General features: G+C 40.0%; 1 protein-coding gene across 2 annotated transcripts in view; it reads right to left on the bottom strand.

The window, feature by feature from the left end:
- The window catches only part of LOC124556623, a 121,427-nt gene extending 104,752 nt beyond the window's left edge, over nt 1-16,675 (bottom strand). Inside the window, exon 1 of one of the 2 annotated variants that reach the window (XM_047130593.1) lies at nt 16,540-16,675. The gene's annotated coding sequence lies outside the window, so the exon portion shown is untranslated. Of the gene's footprint in view, nt 1-15,604; nt 15,987-16,539 lie in introns of those variants that run through there. The other variant, XM_047130592.1, reaches the window with a different exon arrangement.
- Between the last annotated feature and the right edge of the window lie 6,780 nt (nt 16,676-23,455).

The following is a 23,455-nucleotide window of genomic DNA, read 5'->3' as shown; positions in this document are numbered from 1 at the left end:
CCCACCTATTTGTTAGACTGACAACAGAGAGCAGAGTCAGTGTACATTTGTTCTTCAGTGAAGACCATTATTAACACTAGATTATTAATTGAGAATAATGCTCACATTCATGACATTATACTAAAACGAAAACTGAACTTCAAATACCTATAAAGAATTTAAGTATTGGATCAGCAAGGAGTATATTCCACAGTGAGTAAACTGCTTGGCAGTCTACCAAGGAAAATAAAATAAATCATAAAGTGTGTAAGCATTACAAAGTGCCTCCCCCCCTTCCTTTGCACTATTCATAATTTATGTGCAATATATGTATGTAACATGCATTGAAACACTCATACAAATTTGTCTATTACTTTTCAACATTTACTTTGAGGTTTCAGTTATTTATAATGTGTTAGATGTGCATTTGTATGGAGTGTAGCCATGTATGGAAGTGAAACATGGACGATAAATAGTTTAGACAAGAAGAGAATAGAAGCTTTCGAAATGTGGTGCTACGGAAGAATGCTGAAGATTAAATGGGTAGATCACATAACTAATGAGGAAGTATTGAATAGGATTGGGGAGAAGAGAAGTCTGTGGCACAACTTGACTAGAAGAAGGGATTGGTTGGTAGGACATGTTCTGAGGCATCAAGGGATCACCAATTTAGTATTGGAGGGCAGCGTAGAGGGTAAAAATCGTAGAGGGAGACCAAGAGATGAATACACTAAGCAGATTCAGAAGGATGTAGGTTGCAGTAGGTACTGGGAGATGAAGAAGCTTGCACAGGATAGAGTAGCATGGAGAGCTGCATCAAACCAGTCTCAGGACTGATGACCACAACAACAGATCTGCATCAAACATAGACTTTATGCAACATTACAGACCAATCTTTTACCACAACCTTTATTTCTTATTCACATTTGTTGGTTTTGCCAACTCTCAACCCAGCTGTCACCTTCCACATCATAACCTAGACCTTGAGCTATGCTAAAGATCTATCTGTCAACACAACCAAGATTTTCAGCCACCTCAGCTTGCCTGAAGTCCAGGAAGAGTTTCTTACCACCTTCCGTTCCACTTCAATCTGTTCCAAGAAAAGCCAAGGATGAACTATGGAAACAGAAGTATCCTGATCATCCACAACATATGAAACCATGAAAAGGGATAGTGCATGTGCAAGTTCTTCAACATATTGTACAGTGGAGTTGTGAGATCCAAGGAAAACCTCAATATGTGGGGTATCGTGCAAGATGATGACTCACTATGCAAATGTGGTGAGGAAGAAATTTCTAGGTATGCCAAGAAGTGCCTCCTTTGTCTGGATTTGTGCACAGGATTGGAACTAGCACTGGCTAAAACAAAAACTATCAATGTAGTGAAACACTTGTTATAACATGTATAAATATTCTGTAAAGCGTACACATCTGATTATGCCCTTTTATGTTTTGTGTAGTACTTTATATCATCTGTTCCAATTTATTTGTTTATAATTTGTCAACTGATTAATTTGTCCATGTATATTTCATATTCATTATAAACAAGATCTGTTTTCTTTGGTACTTCTGACATAAATAAATACAACCCAGATTATTAGGGAGGACGCTACCATACTCAAACTTATAAAGTAATATGTGAAAACAAAACTTTTTCACATGAGCTCGTCATCCTAGGTCTCAATTGATGTAAGACAAAAGATTTTGGGCTGCTGATGTTTTATATTGCTGCTGGCAAATATACAAAATTTAATGTAAACAGCATCCACTGTTGAATGGAATAGTTCCTCTTATTGTGCTATGTTCATGATGTTTGTGCAAGAACAAGAAATAAAGTAGTTCCTTGTACAACATGGGCACTACCTACAACTTTTCCTTGGTGAGAAAAAGTTAAATATACACCTCATACACTCAGTGCAAAGCACAAAGTATGGTGCGGAGCTGATACAATACTGTAAGGATGTGGTGCATGCTCCCATGCTGCAACTCATTCCCATACAGCAGTTTATGCACTGGATAAGTCTGTTTCTCCCTCTCCCCCCAACAATCAACACTAAGGAAATAGTTTACACACTACAAATGTCAATTCAGTGGCAAAACATTTACTGTAAAATGAGCTATCAAAACTTGTAAATTCCCTATGATAATGCATGAACTGCGAAGATATCATCATTCAATGCACTAAAATTTGTTCTGATTCAACAGTTATATGCTAACAGATAAAATTTGAAAAATCAGTTATATTCACTGCATTCATCATATTCCACAAATCCAGCAGAGAGGGATCTTAAGGATGTGGAAAGAAGTCACTTATTTGAGTGCAATACAATGAAATAACTTAACATTACAAAGAGTATCGCATTTTGTCTTTTTGACAATGACTCACATTCCCCACTCAGTCCGATTATTGATACAGATGTGCAGTCAGAAATCCTCTAGCTGTGACCGAGCGAGGTGGCACAGTGGCTAGCACACTGGACTCGCATTCGAGAGGACGACGGTTCAATCCCGCGCCCGGCCATCCTGATTTAGGTTTTCCATGATTTCCCTAAATCGCTCCAGGCAAATGCTAGGATGGTTCCTTTGAAAGGGAATGGCCGACTTCCTTCCCCATCCTTCCCTAATCCTATGAGACCGATGACCTTGCTGTCTGGTCTCCTCCCCCAAACCACCCAACCCTCTAGCTGTGTAGCCTTTGAGTTGATGTTATCTAAGTCTCATGGAAAGCACGCCTTGCATGTTAGGATGATTTGGTCACAGACGCAATACTGCTGATAAATACTACAGCCAGCCACTTGTCAGTTCCTCTCGTTTAGTCTATGAAGCATTTGCTAAGACCCTATCCGAGTATTCTAAGCTCAATTATGCCTTTGTGTTTCTCAATTTTGAATAATTGACTGATTGATGATTGATGGGGGTTATGGGACTGAATGGCGAGGTCATCAGTCCTGCGATTCAGAAGTTACTTGCCTAAGATAGAGGGTCCACAAAAAGTGGGCGGGGTAGGGCGGGGGGGGGGGGGGGGGGCGTTGCTCCTGAAGTAGGTTGTGCAGGAGCAACAGCGAGGGAAGTACCCCCCACCATCAAGGTGGTAGGTGGAGTCAGACAGCTTTGTGAGCCAACTGTACACAGCAGAATGGAAGATCGTAGAACTGTTGTCATAGTGGCAGCATTGGTTGACGTCATATGCACAGGATGTAGCCTCTCACATTTTCTCTTAGCCTCTGTGTAGGTCAATTGGTCCAGGGTCTCCTGTATTTCATTATTTTTCTTTATTTCTGGTGAATCCTGCAGTGTGGCGAGCAAGGCGAATGGTGCTCTCCGCAGTCGACACAGATGGGAGGCGGGGCACAGGGAGTATTGGGATGTGAAGAACGTCTACAATCCCACAGGTGATGCTGGAAATACAGCGGGAAGACATACGGCCAAACTTCCAGCATTTAAAGCACCGCATCGGAGGAGGGATATATGACTTTACATCACAGAGGTAGACCATCACCTTGACTTTCTCAGGTAATGTGTCACCCTCGAAGGTCAAGATAAAGGCACCGGTGGCAACCTGATTACCCCTCAGACCCCGGTGGACGCACCGGACGAAATGGATACCTCGCCGTTCTAAATTAGCACGCAGCTCATTGCCAGACTGCAAAGGGATGTCCCTGTGAAATATGATACCCTGGACCATATTTAAGCTCTTACGGGGAATGATGGAAACAGAAACATCCCCCACTTTGTCACAGGCAAGTAGTGCCCGTGACTGGGCAGAGGATACTGTTTTGATCAACACCGACATTGACCGCATTTTGGACAAGCCCTCCACCTCCTCAAACTTGTCCTCTAAATGCTCCACAAAAAACTGAGGTTTCATTGACAAGAAAGGTTCCCCATCTACTCTCGTATATATGAGGTACCAGGGTGAACAAGCTTCGCTGCCACCCTTAGCCTGGCATTCCTCCCAATGGTGTGTCATTCGCCCTGATGCCACCCACTCCAGCCAAGGGCCCTCCCCAAGGGTGCCACCCAGCCGCAGCAAAGGCCACCTGGCAGGATGGCCATTGCCGGGTGTCCTGATGCCCCAGGGTGATGGACATCTACTCCTTGGTATATGTGGGGAGTTAATGGTGCAGGCATCAGCAGAGTGATCCCTGTGTGGTCAGGGGGCTACAACCAACAGGGTACATGGCGGTCCCATCACAATGGACTGGCTACCGTGCTGGATATCAGGCGCAAACGAGCTAAGAAGTCCATTATTGTTGACAGTGCAGAAAGTGATACTGCACAGAGGATGGAGGAAAACACACCCAGGAGGGTGACCTTGCCCAACAGCTGGAGAATCAGCGGAAGTGCAGATCCACCTCAACGAAGGATGCGAGGGGTCTCAGCACACGATGGACACTATGCACCATGTAAGGCGCACTTCCCCAATTGGCTCACTCTTAAGGAAAATTTTGAAAAATGGAGGTCGAACCCCACAGGGGACCATCATATAAAGGCTGAAATGTGTGAGAGTCCTTTTAGTCGCCTCTTACTACAGGCAGGAATACCCGCAGGGGAAGCCAAGGTGAAGGCACCAGTAGCAATCCTGTTGTCTTTGGGCCATCTGTAAACACGCCGGATGAAATGAACAACCCGCCATTCTAGATCTGTGCAGCGCTCATTGTCAGACTGCAAGAGGATGTCGCACTGGAGAATAATACCCTTCACCATGTTGAGGCTTTTATGGAGAGTGACGGAAACAGAAATATCACCCAGTGGGTCACAAGCGATTAATGCCTGGGGTTGGGCTGGGGATGCTTTCTGAATCAAGACTCCACCACTTCTCATCTTGGACAGCACTGTCATGTCCCCAAACTTATCGTCAAGATGTTCAATAAAAAATTGAGGCTTCATAAGTAGAAAGGAATCCCCATCCATTCTGCTATAGACTAAATACTGAGGCGAATATGGCTTTCTTCTTTCTGTAGTCCTATGTTCCTCTCATGGTGTAGCGAGGGAGGGACACAATTTAGGGTCATATCTGTCAGCATTGTACTCAGTCTTGCTCTTCTTAAGAGACTGCTGGTGCCGTACGGTCACCAGCAAGAGATGACTTTGTCCGCATCATTTCGGGTCATCCACCCTGATGCCACTCATTCTGATCAGGGGCTCTCCCCACAGACGCCACTCAGCCACAGTAAAGGCCACCTGGCATGATGGCCGTTGCTAGGAGTCCTGATGCCCCAGGAAGACAGGCATCTACTCCTTGGCATACGTGGGGAGTTTACAGCTCAGGCATCAGCAGTGTGATCCCTGTGTTGTCAGGGGCTACCACCAAATAGGTACATGACACCCCCACCACAACGGACTGGCTACCGTGCTGGATATCGGGTGCAGAGAAATCCAATATTCTCATGGGGGTGAAAGAGGACAGGAGACAATGGAAAAAGATGACATACCCCAGAAAGTGTCCTCGCCCAAACAGTTGAATTGCAGGTGGAGATGCAAAGCCATGACAAGAGGTTCAGAAGATTGAATCTAAGGGCACTCGTGCACCACGTAAGGTGTCCTTCCCCACATGGCCTGCACTTCCGTGGAATCTGGAAAGTGGCAGGTCAAACCATAAAATGGGACCTGAACTTATAGGGCCGAAAAGTGTGAGGCTCTTTTTAGTCGCCTTTTACGGCAGGCAAGGATACCTCGGGACTATTCTAACCCCCAGATTGCCAGGGGAGGGGAGGGGGGGGGAGGGGACAGAGACCTTAGGACTGGGGCCTGCAGGATAAAATATACGAGACACTTTTCAGTGAGTGGAGATGGAAACCCCAACAAAGGGACATGAGAGACAATCGCACTGGTAATCCCAACTGAGGGAAGGTATCAGGAGGGAGATATCCCTCATTTGCAAAGAGGATGGAGTACACAGGATGGTCACATAATTGTTGAATGGTGATTGCCTCAGAAACCAGGAGTTGGCTCCATCGCATTTGTAATGGGTGAATCCCCACTTCTGCGAGGAGACTGTTGACGGGACTAGTGCAAAAAGCACTGATGGCCAGACGCACCCCATAATGATGAACAGAGTCAAGTAGTTTCAGAATGGAAGGAGCCTCCAAGCCATAAACCTGACAACCATTATCTAGTCTCGACAAAACCAGAGTGCGGTAAAGATGGAGAAAAGTAGCATGGTCTGCACCTCAGGATGTGTGGGCCAGGAGGCAGAGAGCGATACATGTCTGCATTAATTACTTTGCCTATTCCTATTACAACCAGAAGGACTGGTCGCTTATATACTTTTGTATCCAACACGGTATTCTCCATTGATAACTTGTTTAAAAGAATGAACACATTTTAGAATGTTATGAATGTATTTTATGTGAACTGAAGATGATATGTTGAACACTAAAAGTCACAAAATAAAATGAATATATTTTTATTTATGATTTTCAGTTTTAAATTACTAAACAGAAGAAACACCATTCTGATTTTTTTATGTTAAAAAGTATGATAGCAGGCATTATGTGAAATAAAAATGAAGATGGTGAAACTTGTGATTTTGGCGAAAAAATTTCTGAAATTGATGACAAAATAAAAACTTAGAAACTATTTTCATTAGAAGATTTGTAAATATTTGTATGCATAATTCCAGAAATTTAATAACTTCATATCATCATTGAACCTTTTATGTTTCCAATGACACCAACTAGAAGAAATCTGATTCAAAAATAAAGAAGTTTAGGCCATATAGAAGGTACTGGGGAGAACATATGTTAAAACAACTAGAAATAATAGGAAGGTGAATCTTTAGGAAATACTAGGCCAACAAAAAACTAAGGAAGGTTGGAAATTATGTTGAAGTTTATTGAAACATTGAAAACATAGCAGAAGTAATGAGAAAAAGAAGACTGGTATTTTTTGGACATTTATAATGAATGCAAGACAGTAGATAGACAAAAAAACCATCTTCAAATATTTGTGGTGTAAGAAGTTAACTGCAAATTTGATCCAAGAAGTAAAAAGGATTTAGAAAAAAATAATGTAAAAGCTGAAGGGACAACTAACACAAAAGTGTTTAGGGAAGAAATGTTGAATGTGGAAGGATTCCAAGGCAAAAGGGTGGGGAAAAAAATCCTATGAAGTGGTCAGAAGACAGGAAGGAAAAAACCTAGTGAACAGATGAAAGAGTACTGGAAGATAAGAAGACAACCATGCATAAGGAATGGAAATTAGCACGTGGTCTTTAGTTGACCCACCTGAGGGGGCAAAAGAAAGAAAGGAAGAAAGAGAGAAAGAGAGAGAGAGAGAGAGAGAGAGAGAGAGAGAGAGAGAGAAGGGGGAGGAGGAGGAGAAGTAATGGTAGTTACAAATGTTTAACTTTTAACTCACCTTTCCTACTAACATCAGTTTGTAAAAGTGACAAACATTCGAAAATGGCCTTCTAACTGCAGTTTTCAACACAAAATCTGGAAAAACTATTTTACCTTTCCCTCATTACATACTTTTTGCACAAATTTTATAAAAACATTTGCGACATGAGGGCTGCAATGTTTCATTATTTTGGGTGATTTTAAATGAAATGAGCCTCACATAAAAAGAATGGTTACACTACAAATGGATGCTTTGAAGTGTACTGAAAAATTACAGCCACAAGAATATTGCCAAGAAAAATCTTAACACTTTCAATTTAAAAAACTTATACTGATCGTAATAAAGAACTTAGATTGTACATGGTAGATTAGCTGTGAAATTTTATTATTTATAATGCTGTATCAAGTTCATTTATATTTCTATTGAGTTTTTTATTGATGGAGCTGAACACTGAAGAAACTGAGAGATTTTCAAACAACTGAAAATGGCAACGAATTCTGTGAAAGCACAAACAGTGTGGTTGTATGCAGAATTAGGATCCATTATTGCAGTTCAATGATGTTTCTGAGCAGAGTACCACAGAAACCTCCCAACACCAAGAGATTCCAGATGTGGAAAGCGGCATTTCTAGAGAGACAGGATCTCTTGCTAAGAAGCATGGTGGCGGGCCATCAAGAAAATGAGAGGAGACTCTTAATTGCATTTTAGATACATCTGCAAGAAGTTCTAAGGAATCCATTTGTACAGCATCATGTGAGCTTGGTGTACCAAAATCAATTACCCACAACGTGCTACACAAGCACCTAAGGCTTTATGCATACAAAGTGCTATTGTACATGAGGTGAAGCCCGACTCTAAACACAAAAGAGAAACATTTCCTGAAGACATTTTTAATGCATCGACAGACAACTGCTTCTTGGTTAAAATTGTTTTCTGATGAGGCAACATTTCATCTTATTGGAAAGATCAGCAGATGCTATGTGTGAATTTGGAGTAGTAAACATCCTCAAGAAGCCATGAAATTTCAACGAGAAAGCCCAGAGGTCTACATTTGGTGTGGCTTAATGGAGGATGAAATTACTGGACCTTTTCTTCTTTAAAGGGGCAATTGCCACTGCTCATTGATATCTTGATACATTGGTTAATTTTGTGTTCCCTCAAATAAGACATTGACACCAATACCTGCCATTCCAGCAGGATGAAGCACCTCCATACTAACATGTGGAAGCTCATAAAGCACTGAGTGATGAATTTCCACAACGATGCACTGCAAGAAGTGTTCCAATCCCCTGTCCACCTTGGTCATGTGACACCACTCTGCCGGATTTCTTCCAGTGAGGGTATGTTCAGGACAGGGTGTACCATACCAAAGTGTCAACTCTGGAACAGCTTCATGAAAAGATTAGAGTTATCACCACAGCTGCTCATTAATACCTGGTGAGAAGTCAAGTCTGAACTAGACACCCTTCGTGGCACTTGTGGGGCTCATTTAGAAATGTGTGACTCAATAAACAAGACTTTGTGTATCCATTGTTGTAATAATCTTCTTTATGTACTGAATACACCTGAAGACCGCACAGAAAAGACTGGTATGTACACTTACTTAGGAAATGAGTTTATGGAATGTTCTGATGGCCAGCCATCAGTACTACAAGGCAGTTAAAATGACTTTTAAATAACAGGGCAAGTCATCAAGACAGAGAGGGTTTCGCTTTTTAGTCATAACAGACCGAACAATCTAAGTCAATCTTCTCATGGAAAGAATATGGCAGTCCAAGGTTTGCTTCCACCGTTTACACTACATTTATTACATCAGTTAGTTTGCACCTGAAAATGTGATCGCATGAATTTCTTTTACTCTTTGTTGTTTCCTTATAGTAACAATGCTTAGTTTGAAGTGTGACAGTAGTACGGTCCTCTTAGAATGTTTAAAATTTATTGATTATTGAAAGATGAAATTGAGAAGCCAGGTGTTGATAGGACATTTAAAATTTGTGGATCATCACAAGATGGAGGTGAGAAGCTGAACTAGAGAAAAAAATTATGGTAGAATGAGTAATGTTTTTAGGGATCTTATGGTAATGTCTCATGAGTTAGGCACTGACTGCAAATGCTCATTATTTGAGTGTTTCAAACATGTCAAACCCTCACAAAAGCGAATGATCAATCTTCCTATTTCACCAGCTTAATTCCTGTGACATTAAATGCTCATAGAAGGCCTAGGCATGATGATTCCAAAGCCAGAGATCGCTCTTTTGGATGCTTTGTGCGAATCAAACAGAATGATGCCATGAGTGAAATTCCTGTTTGCCAAATGCTTTCACTGCTTTGTATGGAACAGCAAAGCACAGATTGCAGACTATACAGCTGAGTATGGAGGAAACTGGAAAATCCACAAAATACAAAAGGGACTTGCTTGTTAACCAGCACTGGAAACTATCCAAACAAAAGAAGGCAGCTGTTATAAACCACAAAGGTGCATTTAAGAAGAAGAAAGAACCACTATGGCTATGAGTTATATCAAGAAAATAACTCTGAACTTCCTGTTGTTAACAACAACTTCAATTTATCATCTGGATACCTGCATACTGACACCTGCTCAAAAAAATTGCAAAATTTTCACAAAACATGCCTGAAGAAGAAAAGTTAAAAAACAAACAAAATTAAAGTACTTATGGTATGGAAGACTACGTTCAAAAAGCTAAGGGCTGTCACATTTTATTCAAGAAAGCAAAAAGCGAGACAAGAAAATAAAAAACTAGTGGAAAATGGAATATGCATGGACTATCAAAAAAACCTATCTTTGCCAAATATCAGCACTAACGAATAAAATGTTATTGGGTTTCCAACCGCATCAATAACTTAAAACTACACGAGCTTTCAGCCAAGCACTTCTTGGCCATTATCAAGTGGTATGACCGCCTTGGTGCACCCTTATATACACTAGCTGCCAGCTGTGACATTGCTGGTGCCCGTGACATTGCCATATACGGGCATGTTTTGAGTTGGCATTCGATGTGCCCTCTTCAACCGCGCAATTGCTGGATTCCACGCAGTGCTAAGCTGAAAGTCACCATCTCTATTCAGGGTGTTTGTGGTAATTTTTCTTTCAATAGCTTCCTTTATTAAACTGTCCCAGAAGCCGTTAGTGCGAGCCACGACAGAGGTATCGTCAAATTTTATGTGGTGGCCGTTTTCTAACGCATGCTCAGCTAACACAGATTGCTCTGGATAGCGTAGGCGATAATACCTCTCATGTTCTTTCCTGCATTGTTCCACAGTGCACAGTGTTTGTCCAATGTATTTGTGCCCACACTCACAAGGTATTTTGTAGACTACAGATGTTTTGAGGCCTTTTAAGCAATTGACGCGGTTGGAAACCCGGGAACATTTTATTCAATGTTATTGCCGCAACTCTCTGCATTTGTACATCAGCACTAATGTGTCTTATTACAAGCATCAGTTATTGTTTTACAGTTCCATCATTCATCAAATGTCCAACAGTGATGCAATATTTTATACTTACATTGAAGATATAAAGAATAAAGGAGTGAATGAGGTTATTAGTTTTTTGCACAATTATGTGAGTGAAACATTTGGACCAAATGTAAGGGTTCTTGTAATATTCTGTGACTTGCGTTCAGGACAAAACAAGAACTATGAAACCTTTCTATACCATCACCATGTTGGTCATAGCATTAAAAGATGAGATAGTGTCAAAACAATATTTGAATAAGAGGACACTCTTACCTGGAATGAGTCAAAAGCTTTGTTTTGACAAAAACAAAACTATTGTAGTTACCAAACGACTGGGTTAATGCCCTAAGCTGTAATAATGAATCCAAGGCTTTACAAAGTCATTCTTGTTCATCTAGTAATTATATGAGATTGGATGCCATTTTTTAAAAACATGTTATAAACCAAGATGTTCTTTCCAGACATAACACTCAGATAAGCTCTGGTTGTGAAGGAAGGTAAGCTGTTCAAATAGAGGATTTCTTAACAAGTGAGCCTGGACACCAGTACACGTGGAACGTTGTGGTGGTCTACAAGTAGATATCAAGCCTGAGTATGTCACAAGGACGTGATGTATTCTTACAGCCTCACTGAGCATACAATGGTAAGTGTTTTGTAATATGAAACATTTTGTTACGTAAATCAATGTTGTTTTGCAAATAACTAATTCTAGGGTACATTTTCAGAGCTCCTGCCAATACCTTATGAAAAATATGCATACCTTCAAAAACTTAAACAACTTTGTGGTTAACAGTCAATAAATTTCTATCCCAGTCTACCACATAACAAACCAAAATCCAAATCAACAAAAAGAAACTTCCAAAGCTGAACAACACAAAGATGGGACCACAGCCTACCAAAAAGTGATGGACTCACCACGTTCTTTTCATGGCAAAGATGTAATTTTGTCTTTTTAATCATATAATTTCAATTTTTATTCTTTTTAATATACTTCCTCTACAAACATTACATTCAGCATCATAAATATATATTGGTCACAGTCGACTGGAGTGTTTTCAGTGCTTTTTGTAATCTTGAAAATTTAAATATGCTCTCCTGAAAAATGCACACAATGTGATTTACCCCACTTTTTTCCTGGGCTCTTCATGTTGTACTATAGAAATTTTGCATCAACAGAAGGGACCGATCCCAGCCCTCTACTTTGACCCACGATGTAAATGAGCTGTGTTGTGTGAAGTCATGGTGGCATGGTGTTTTCGAGTCAGGTTGTATTTAATGGGGTAATGTGTTTTGGGGCATGTTCTTGGGTTGCACATTTATCTTTCGATGTTGTTTGTTAGATATATTAGCGAGACATTTGGGATTATTGGCTCACGGTGTGAAGTAGTATTTGGAATAGCGTGTGCCAGTTCACTAGAGTGTTATTTTGATTTTGTATATTGGGTGTCATACTTTCAAATTTGTGTTAGGTATTCTTAGTACCATGGGTTTCTTATGGTCAGTACATTCAAGGCCATCTTTGTCATGAACACATGAAGTTGACCAAAGTATCTGCTTCTCGGACCAGGGACCTTTATGTACGGCACTGTCGCCATGATAATGTGTGGCAATCCATACATAATAGTACCTGGTTTGAGAGATCTACACTGGTCATCTGTGAAATTGTTTTGGTTATTTATTATTTTTGTTATTAGTTGTCCACTGATTTCTCTGCACATGAGAATGAAGTGAATGCTCGTTGTGTGTGAGATTGATATTGATTTTGTAGAAAAGTAAGTTCTGAATTTGTTTAATATATAGTGGGAAGATGCAGGGGGGGGGGGGGGGGGGTCGGAGCTGGTAATGGAAATCGACAAATTTCAGTTTGGGAAAATGAAGTATGGGAAGGGTGGTTCTCGGGTACGTTTGTTCGGGTGGGCGGGTGGCTGTCATTTCAGGAGGGGCAGGGGGTGATGTTATTTTTCAGGTGCTTGAGAATACAACTAAAAAGAAATTAGTTGGTTGGATTGAGGAATACATTGAGGATGATATAACTGTAGTTTCAAATGCTTTTTTATCACATTAGGGTTTAGGGAAAAGGGGCTATTATCATAGCACTGGGGCGTGTACCAAAAGAATAGAGGAGTTTTGGGGCATTATGAAACCTGTTATAGGTAAGGGGAAGAGGTGCTCTTCCACTCCACAGTCTCATTAAGATGACTACTGAAGGTGGTACAGTGTCCTCGATAATTATTGTGTGTTTTGATGTTTTCTGAGGGCAGTAGAGAAAATGTATGCAAGGGTTTTCAGTTGAATAGGCTGGAGAGGAGGGGCGGAGGGGGGGGGGGGGGGAGGAGTTGTTGGTGCAGTTTGTAGGAGATGGGGTAGGTGTTTTGGGGGGTGGGTTGAGTAGTTATTTAGTTTTGCTTTCAAAGGATAGGTTTGATCTTTTTGTTTGTTTGTATGGTAAGAAAGTTGTTAATTTTTGTTTGTTGTATTTTGATTTGGGTACTGTGTGTAACAGTGGTATTGGGTGGGTTTGGGTTAGTTTTCTGAAAGCCACCATATGGTGTGTGGTGGAGGGTATCATGTAGCACTACTAGTAATTTCCTTAACTGTTCCACTCGCAAACTGAGTGCGGGAATAATGACTATCTATATGCCTCCATAGGAACCTTAATTTTTCTTTTCTTATCTACGCGGTCCTTACATGAAATGTACGTTGGCGACAGTAGAAATGACCAGCACTCAGCTTCAAATTCCAGTTATCCAAATTTTCTCAACAGTGTTCCTCAAAAAGAATGTTGTCTTCCCTCCAGGGCTTTGTGTGTGGGGGGAGGGGGGTTTCTTTACTTGTTTTATTTGTTTAGTAATGCATTATGTATGGCATGTTTGTTTAGGTTTCTAGTTATTTGTGTGTATGGAATTAGTCAAGTGAAATCTTATTTTCTGAGTTTTTGATTTGTGTGTGGTTTTTCAATATCCAGGGCTTCGTTTGAGCTATAAAGATCAAGTGTAAGCTGAGATTTTTGAGGTTCTTCTTCTTCTTCGATGGCTTCATTTGAGCTACATAGGCCAAGTGCAAATTGTGGTGCCTTGTTTGAGTTGTGAGCGGGTTTTCAGATATCAAGAGCTTTCTTTTGAGATATATCGGTCAAGTGAATTGTACAATGCCTACAGTTCTTGTTTCTGTAGTGCGGTGTTGAATACTGAGCGTTTTTTGTGTTTGAATTTGTGGATAATATTTGTTTTGGAATGGCACTGTTTTTGTTGTTATATAACTGGTTTGTTCCTGCTCTAAAACCCTATTTCCCACAGTTGCCTCAGTTTCATTTTATTGATGGAATGAAATATTGCATATTGTCTTTACCTGTATTTGTGCATGCGTTTAGTGACATTATGGTTAATATATTGCATATGCTGTAGACATGGGTGTAAGCAATCTTGATGATATCGCACGTCAGTTGACACAAGCGGAATCAGAGTTTTTAGTTGGTTGGTTTGGGGGAAGAGACCAAACAGCGAGGTCATCGGTCTCGGGAAGGACGGAGAAGGAAGTCGGCCGCGCCCTTTCAAAGGAACCATCCCGGCATTTGCCTGGAGTGATTTAGGGAAATCACAGAAAACCTAAATCAGGATGGCCGGACGCGGGATTGAACCGTCGTCCTCCCGAATGCGAGTCCAGAGTTTTTAGTGTTGTCAAAATTTCACATTAGGACATTTTGTCTCACACATACTATATATATCAAGCAATTATGTACTTGAAGGAACATTGCATGAAACGTCGAATAAAGATCCGCACACACGGATGATACTAGAAACAGGATTGATTGCCATATGAAAAACAAAAAACTGAAGTTAATAAGCAAGGATATTGAGGAAGGTTGGTGTATCTTTTACAATAAGCTCTCACATGATATAACGAGCACTAAAGTATTGATAGCAAAATTTTACACGACTTGACATGTCCCTACAGCATATCAGAATACCTACAGAACCATCACAGTTACCAAACTCAAACTGTAGGCCTACGTGCCTATGGGTAAAAAAGACAAAAGAAAACACACGTAGAACTCTTGTTAGAATGAGATTCCTTATGTTATTTTAATCTTGCCTTATATACTTCAGTGACAAATAGCATGTATATGTCTGCCTCATGAACTTTTTGTGTATACCCCATTTTTTCAATTATTCTCATATTAAGTTGCTCTGCTATAAATAATGAATATGGACCCCATTAAAAGAAATTTGTCTAAATATGAACAAATGAAATTAATAAACAAAGAAAGAATTTGACACTAAAAAATCTTAATCTGATATTTAACTAGAAACTATCGCCTACCGATTTTTTCTCAGAAGTAGTAGTTCAACATTAACCAAAATATGGAAAGACACATACTTCTCCCATTTGCTGACTTTTTCACCCAAGGCAATTGTGCCATAGAATACACATTATTGTCAGCAATGTTTGTGTATTACCTTTTGTTGTCAATTGCTCTAGTAAACAGCAGTGTGTGTTAAATACAAGCATCATTGGTTTCGTTGTACATGAAAATTTCATAGCTGTAGAACAATTCAGGTCACTTACAGAACATGGTGTATCAGACGCCTCCATTGACCCATTTACACTACAATGGAAGCATTTCCTGCATAATTTTACAATATGTCGTAAATTACCAGAAGCATTCTTGATTAAGGAAAAGTGAGTTTAGATTACAACACTTGAACCAAGAGCTTAAGAATTACATGTATCGTACACAGTCGTGTCGCAACAACTATTACAAGCGAAAAATTGAATTAAAACTTGTCAAGCAACCGAGAACTTACATTTCCGGGCGTCCCTAGTAGATTCCTGTATCACCGTGCTACAACTTCCAGTGGTAAGAGTCTAATGTATTCTTTAAACGGAAGTGTAGCCGTAATTCGGCGCTAAGAATGCCACATACGCTTTTCATTGGTCCTGAATGCACGATTAGCACTATTACACACGTTTAAACAATACTTCGTACCACAGGTTTTGCATACTCGCACAAAATAATTCTTAAGGTCTAGTAAGTACATCGTCGTCTAACTATTCTTTAAAGCTGCATTTATGAAGCAATGAAAACCCTTATTTTGCCTATCTCTACGATAAATACTACAAAAAATGTCAACAACACGTTTATAAACCAACACAATCTCATGTATAGCGCGTTGACATTTGTTTACGTTTTGGTATCTTCGATCTATCGCATATGAATCTCGATTGGGTAAGTTTGGAAACACTGAGGCACTTACTCAAAATACTTCCTAGTTTCGTCGAACGGAAGTTGGACACATCTGATGGTATCGTGTACAATGTACACTACTGTTACCAGCCCGTAGATTCACAGCAAAGTTTATGGTAATGAGGAGTTTTTAAAATAGTAACAGGCTGAACATTTCTCCAGTAGTTCGCACTGTTGACGAATTAGTAACTCCTCAGTAGTAGTATTAGTAGTAGTAGTAGTATTCATTCGTAGATCAATTTATAAGGATACTGGATATGTCATAGTAACTGTGCTAGTAATCTTGGCTTAATAAACAGTATTGTTTAATAGGCCGTTAAGTATTTACGTATTTCACTTCTCAGTCTGACAGTTCGGTTTTGAATTTTGTATGCTAGCTCATTTACTTTTAGTTTGATTCCTTTAGCACTTCAGTTTTTAATTTTGTATGCTAGCTCGTTTACTTTTAGTTTGATTCCATTAGCACTTACTGTAAGGAGTGGTAGTGGAACTTACATGTGTCCTATGCACCGAGCGCTGCAATGATTAAGACGTTATACCTATTGATTCTCAGTTGACGTGGTGTGAACACACAAAGATACTTGCAAACAGAATGTCATCAGCATGTCATACGTGCAGCAGGGACCTCAATGGGAAATCAACTAGACTCTCCCATAGGCTCAGCGAAAAAGACAAGAAAATCGCTGAACAGGAGACAAAGATTTGTGCCCTTCCAGCTGAATTAGTGCCCGCGAAATTTGATCTAGATAGGTTGAAAGTGGAAAAAAATCTTAGCAACTGGGTGAAGGTATCAAGCAGTGGATGAAAGAGGAGTAACTGTTCAACACCTTCATCCACTTTTGACATTGTAGTATCGAATAAAATTGACTTGTGACTTGAAGTAGGAGCGGAGTATCTTCATCCAGTTGTAGGTCACAGTAGTGTTCAGCGGACTTGTAGCAAAGAAACTAAGTCTAGATCGGTAACAAAAGAGATTAGACGCTGTACATACTGACATACACATATATACTGATGTTATAAATATATAATGCTACGTAGTAGCCAAGGCAGGGGTGTAGGCCAGATGGTGCAGGACAAATCAGGACTGGGGAGACAGATCGCAAGTATTGCAAGTCAAGTGACAGGTTTAGCTAGGAGAAAGTGAACATAAGGAATTTGTGCAAATATTTCGATTAAGAGGATCAGGTTATTGTAGTAGGTGGAGTGCAGAACATCCTGGCTAAGGACAGTAATTGCAGCATTAGGGATGACCTGGATGAAATATGATTAGCAACTACACACACATATTATGTGAGTTTTGTGAAGGTCCTACAGTGCCATGAGCAGCTGCTGCTGTGAGCCGTGTGAACACTGAGCTGAGCTACTGCTCACTGGAATGAAACCTTATATGAGTGCTAAAAACCATTCAAAAGTGAAGATCGCATAAAAATTTGTAATTCAAGACAACTGATTTCAGCAGTCTATACTGTCATCTTCAGGTCTTAAACATCTTTTTGTGGTAAACCATATTCATTTTACGATGAACATCATGTACATGATGTGAAGTGGATAAAATTCAGCGTATTATAAAAGTTTGTCATCCCTAAAATACTTAAAAACTCAAAGCACCTTATTCAAAAGGACATGTCCATATACATATTGCTCACAGATATTTGTTAAATGATACAAATACAGTACACAATAGCGCATCTGTTTACATATTGGGTCCAGCATATGTAAACAGATGTGTTATTCTGTACCATATTTCTAACATGAAACATGCATCTGTGAGCAATATATATATGGGCATGGCCTTTTGGACAAGGTGCTCTGTGCTTTTAAGTATTTTAGGGATGACGAACATGTATAATGTGCTCATTTTTATCCACCTGACATTTTGTGCGTGAGCTTCAGCGTAAAATGAACATGTTTTACTACAAAAAGATGTTTAAAACCTGAAGATGACAGCAAAGATTGTTGAAACCGGTTGTCTCGAATAAAACATATTTCGTGTGATATTGGCTTTTCAGTGGTTTTTAACAATTAGAACTGAGCGCCCTTCAATACTCTAATAATGAGTAAATTCAATCATATGAGTGCACTGCCTGGAGATTTACTAGTCACATCTGAATATTAGAAGGAAAGATAGGTTGTCTGAGCATCTTGCAGAATGTGTACAGGAGGCTACCATCACACAAAGCAAGATCCCAGAGGTTACTGGGGTCAGAAACATGTTCTTTTTAGGTTAGAATATGGATCTAGCCACCCTGTTTTGAAAGAAATCAGAATAACAGAAAAGAACCAGAAAGTGCTTAAGAATGTACAGAAAAATCAGGTTAGCATATTTCATCAAAATATCAGAGGCTTGAGTAATAAAGTAGAAGAGCTTCTTGGCTGTTTGGAAAATTTAGATAGCTCTGAAAAGACAGACATCCTGCATCTATCTGAGCACCAAATAACTACCGAGTTAAATAAGTTACATATAAAAGATTATACTGTAGCAACTTACTCATTCAGAACTAATATGGGAAAAGGATGAATTGTTACATATATTAAAGCAAAATAAAAGTTCAAAAACATTGAGACAAGTACATTTTGTAGTGATCACCACATAGAATTGTATGCTTGTGATTTAAAATTACAACATAGTTCACTTTTAACTGTAATTGAACCTAAAATATCTTTTAAAAATTATTGTGTGTGTCTTATAATGCCATACTTTTTTAATAAAGTTTTAGGTTCATTTTATGCAATTTGATATTATGAATAGGTATTTGACTCCAGAATGAGATTTTCACTCTGCAGCGGAGTGTGTGCTGATATGAAACTTTCTGGCAGATTAAAACTGTGTGCAGGACCAAGACTCGAACTCAGGACCTTTGCCTTTTGTGAGCAAGTGCTCTCCCAATTGAGCTACCCAAGCACGACTCACAGACCATCCTCACAGCTTTACCTCTGCCAGTACCTTGTCTCTTACCTTCCTAACTTCACAGAAGCTCTCCTGCAAACCTTGAAGAACTAGCACTCCTGGAAGAAAGGATATTGTGGAGACATGGCTTTGCCACAGCTTGGGTGATGTTTCCAAAATGAGATTTCCAGTGCAGCGGAATGTGTGCTGATATGAAATTTCCTGGCAGATTAAAAATTTTTGCCGGACCAACACTAATGTGAAGCTGTATATAATATATCCTACTATCGAGATAACTGTTACAATCAGTTCGTATTTCATTTAATAACTGTCAAAAAAACCCTTCCAGGTTTCGAACATGTGACCTATTGCACTACAGTTCTATGTGCTATCCGTTGCACTGCAGAACGCCTGACAGAAGCTCTCTCTCTCTCTCTGCTGAGTGTCTTCTACATAGGAAATCACCTCTAAGTTTTACCAAGAATAGGTGTTTCGTGCTTCGTAACGTAGCTCATGATTGATAGTTGACAGGTTTGAGTGAGCTTAATGATGCTGCAGGAAGCAGGGAAAAGAATAGCCATCGTGCACATATTGCCACTCTAAATGGGGGAGCATCAACGATCAACTTTTGCAAGGCTTCCATTATCAGCATTCACAAAATTCCTTACTACCATTACTTAAAAGTTGTAATTGCGTTTCCCATCACTAAATCACTAAACTGTTTACAATAAATATACATAATAACCTCATAACTTTAGCTAACGCTCCTATAACACAAGTATAGCCTGTGACGTCACATGAGCATTAGCTAATAACAAAACATTTTCGATCACATGACCAGATCTTGATAGTTAATGATTTTCAAGCTTTAATTACATAAAAATAACACATATTTTGGTCGGCTGAAGTGGCCGTGCGGTTAAAGGCACTGCAGTCTGGAACCGCAAGACCGCTACGGTCACAGGTTCGAATCCTACCTCGGGCATGGATGTTTGTGATGTCCTTAGGTTAGTTAGGTTTAACTAGTTCTAAGTTCTAGGGGACTAATGACCTCAGCAGTTGAGTCCCATAGTGCTCAGAGCCATTTGAACCACATATTTTATGATAAAATAAGTAGACACAAAATGCTATTTAAATGTGTAATCAATCAGAATAACAATAATCCTAACCATATTTTTACATAAGAAAACAGCCTGTTGTTAAAAAATTTTTAAATATTTTAGAAAAAGTTTGTTAGATCAAAATTGGCATAGAATGTAATTCTGTATGAGGAATTGCCTTAAGGATTTTTTGCAAGTAATGTTTTCAAATTATGTTGATTTGGATACTGGACATATTTGTTACATTATGGCATTTTGACATTAGTCATCTCAGATGAATATAACGTCAATGTAAGGGTCTACGGGTTGCACGCAGCTGTGCTGTGCATTAACACGCGCTCGCCAGCCGACCTGTCTGGAATGCTGACAATTTGCTTGGTCAGTAGACGCCCGTCCGGCCGCACTGCGAGGGGGAGTACGCCACTGGCCGCCGTCCGCAGTGCGCAGTATTAACTAGCGCGGCCTCAGGCGCGAATATGTCTCTTTTCTTAGCTCACCATGGAGCCTTTCGATACAACCGTAATTAGCCGGCTTTAGGATGTCAGACACAGTGATGATGGGTGCGCATAGCATGCATGTTGTATAATCCGTCTTTGTTAATGAAACTGTTTAAACTTACTTCTCGTGTTCGCATATTGCCGTACCTCAAGGATACACCACTTACAAATCCTGACAAAATATTCGTGTAATCATCATCTGGAGCAAGAACACAAACTGTACCCCCTTATAGAAGTGGTGTCGGAAGAGGGATAATTATGGAAAATCTACAGTCCTGAAGAGGCGCAGTACAACGTGAACTTCGAATAGCAGCAGTGTGAACATCTTCCGACTACGTGGGGACATCCAATGCTGGAATTCAGGTTGGTCTACCCCAGTTTGCTTAGAATACGAAAGACATTGATGGATTTTTATTTTACATTTGAGTGACTCATTGGCGTTAAATTAGACAAAATGTCGCAATGCAGTCAGAGTAACACTGTCGATCTACAAACTCTTATTAATGAACTGCAAGAAGTGATTCGGCAGTTAAAAGCAGAAAGAAGCAAGTGTAACATTCCGAGAGACTTGTCAAATGATAGTTCATGCAGTACAGGTACAACTACAATAAAGAATTTTTCATTATTGCCATCAGTACCAGTATTTAGCGGGAAACCCGAAGATGACGTGAAAGTGTTTTTTCGTAAACTTGAAGGTGCGGCCCTGTTTCGATCATGGATAGCTTCCGATAAGTTAGTGGTTGCCAAATTAAGAATTCAGGGAGCAGCACAAGATTTCATTAGCGCGGAGCCTACTTGCGTGAAAACAGAAGATTACAATGAGTTTAGAACGATTGCTGTTCAGAGATTTAAACGTAAAAACGTGATCAGATTTTACAGGGAGCAGTTTTACAGTTTGCGAATGCGACGAGGCAAATCTATATAGCAGTTTGCCGACAGAATTCGAAACATCAACGCTCAAACGTACGAGTTAGTAGAAGATGAAAATGAAAATCGCATTCAGTTGTTCAAAGCTGACCAGAGAGCCTTGGACACATTCATTCATGGGTTACATGGAGAGGAAGGCAGCAAAGCTATTAGATTGGCGCAATGTAAAACGTTTCAGGAAGCAGTAGAATCAGCTGTTGGTTTCGTTGAAGCACTAAGACGACCAAATGAGATGCAGAAACAAGAACTCAGAGTTTCCAACACAACAGCACAATGCTACAGATGCAATAAGCTGTGTCACAAGCATAAGGATTGTAAAGAGAATCCAATCTGCTATCATTGCGGGATTCACAGTCATGTTTCGAGAGGCTGTGTCAACAAGAAGAAAGGCAAGGCGAACAACAGACAATCTGCTAGATTTTTAACGAGTATGGGGACGTACGGGCCACCACACCATCCGCCCCTTGCCAGATTCCTGTTAGTTCCAGCGAAAATCAGACCGAAAATGACTTCGTGATAGGTGCTGTACATCGTGGAAGAAACATCAAACTACTTATTGACACATGAGCACTGACCTCATTAATGTGGTGTTGCATAGATAAACGGGGTAAATTGAAACCGCCGCTATTAAAAGTGCGAGGGTTAAACGGAGGAGAGCTACGTAACTATGGAGAAGTTGACATAGAATTAATTCTTGGCCAAGGCCAAGATGGAGGTAAAAATAAAGAAAAACACATAGCAAGAGTGCAAGTAGATTCAAATAATGAAACACGTTATGACGGTGTACTTAGATTTGATTTCTTGTCCGCTAACGAGGCAGAGATATTTGTCGCAGAAAGAAAGATCAGACTAGGCTGTAGCAACTACAACCTAGGAAATCGTTCTTCAGATCGTACTCAAAGGAGCAGCAATACTGACGTCATGGGAATGGACCGCCCAAGCGATGCATCAGTTCAAACCCTCCGAGTCGATGTTCAAATTGATCAGCCTCAGCAAATTCCCAAGAGAGCAGGAAAGACAATCTACGTTGAAGTTAAGTCACCCCGATGCAAGGAAGGAACTTTGTTATTAATTGAGCGATCCGAGAAAAATGAGTTATTGGATACAATGCATTGTTATGTTGCTATAAGTGTCGGTGTCGCTACAGTCGTGAGACAGAATGTCACAAATGTCCCGGTTACAACAACGAACATGAGCAATGAGGATGTTGTTTTGCCACGAGAAACAAAAGTTCCTGAAGTGTCGAGTGTAAGTAAAAATGATGTAATACAGATTCCAGATGAGGTAACAAATGCTGCAGTTATAAACACAGATTTTTGTAACAGTGCAGCAAAATTACAACGATGAGACCAAGTTCATAATGAACTGCGGTGCAATATTTGGAAGAAGATAGGATATTTGACAGCTGATGAATAGAAGATTTTAGCGCCTGTTTTGCTGGAGTATGCAGATTTATTACGAGAACGTGCAAATTTACCTGCCACTCATTTAGTTCAGCATCGTATTCATACAGGGAATGCAGCCCCAATCACACAGAAACCTTACCGACTACTATTTAGTCAAAGAGAGTTGGTAGAAGACATGGTTAAAGAACAATTAGAAGCCGGAATTGTAAAACCAAGAGATACTTCAGACCCACTGTGGCGTTCACCTGTTGTAATTGTAAAGAAGAAATCAATTTCTGGAGAACCACAGTTCCGTCTTTGTGTTGATTACCGATCTTTGAATACTGTGACCACACCTGACATTTACCCCTTACCAAAGTTAGTGGAAACCTTGGATTACTTGGGCAGATGTCGAATTTTTTCAGTATGTGATTTAACAAGTGGTTACCACCAGTTAACAGTGCATCCAGATGATCAAGCAAAAACTTCATTTGTAACAGCAACAGGAGTACACAAATATCTTCGTATGCCATTTGGACTTCGTAATACTCCAGCTACATTTCAACGCCTGATGGATTCAGTTTTACGATGGCTCACCCCAACACAAGCACTTGT

This window comes from Schistocerca americana, chromosome X (assembly GCF_021461395.2).
Source record: "Schistocerca americana isolate TAMUIC-IGC-003095 chromosome X, iqSchAmer2.1, whole genome shotgun sequence".
NCBI lineage: Eukaryota > Metazoa > Arthropoda > Insecta > Orthoptera > Acrididae > Schistocerca > Schistocerca americana.
This window is presented reverse-complemented; position numbering and strand designations above follow the sequence as displayed.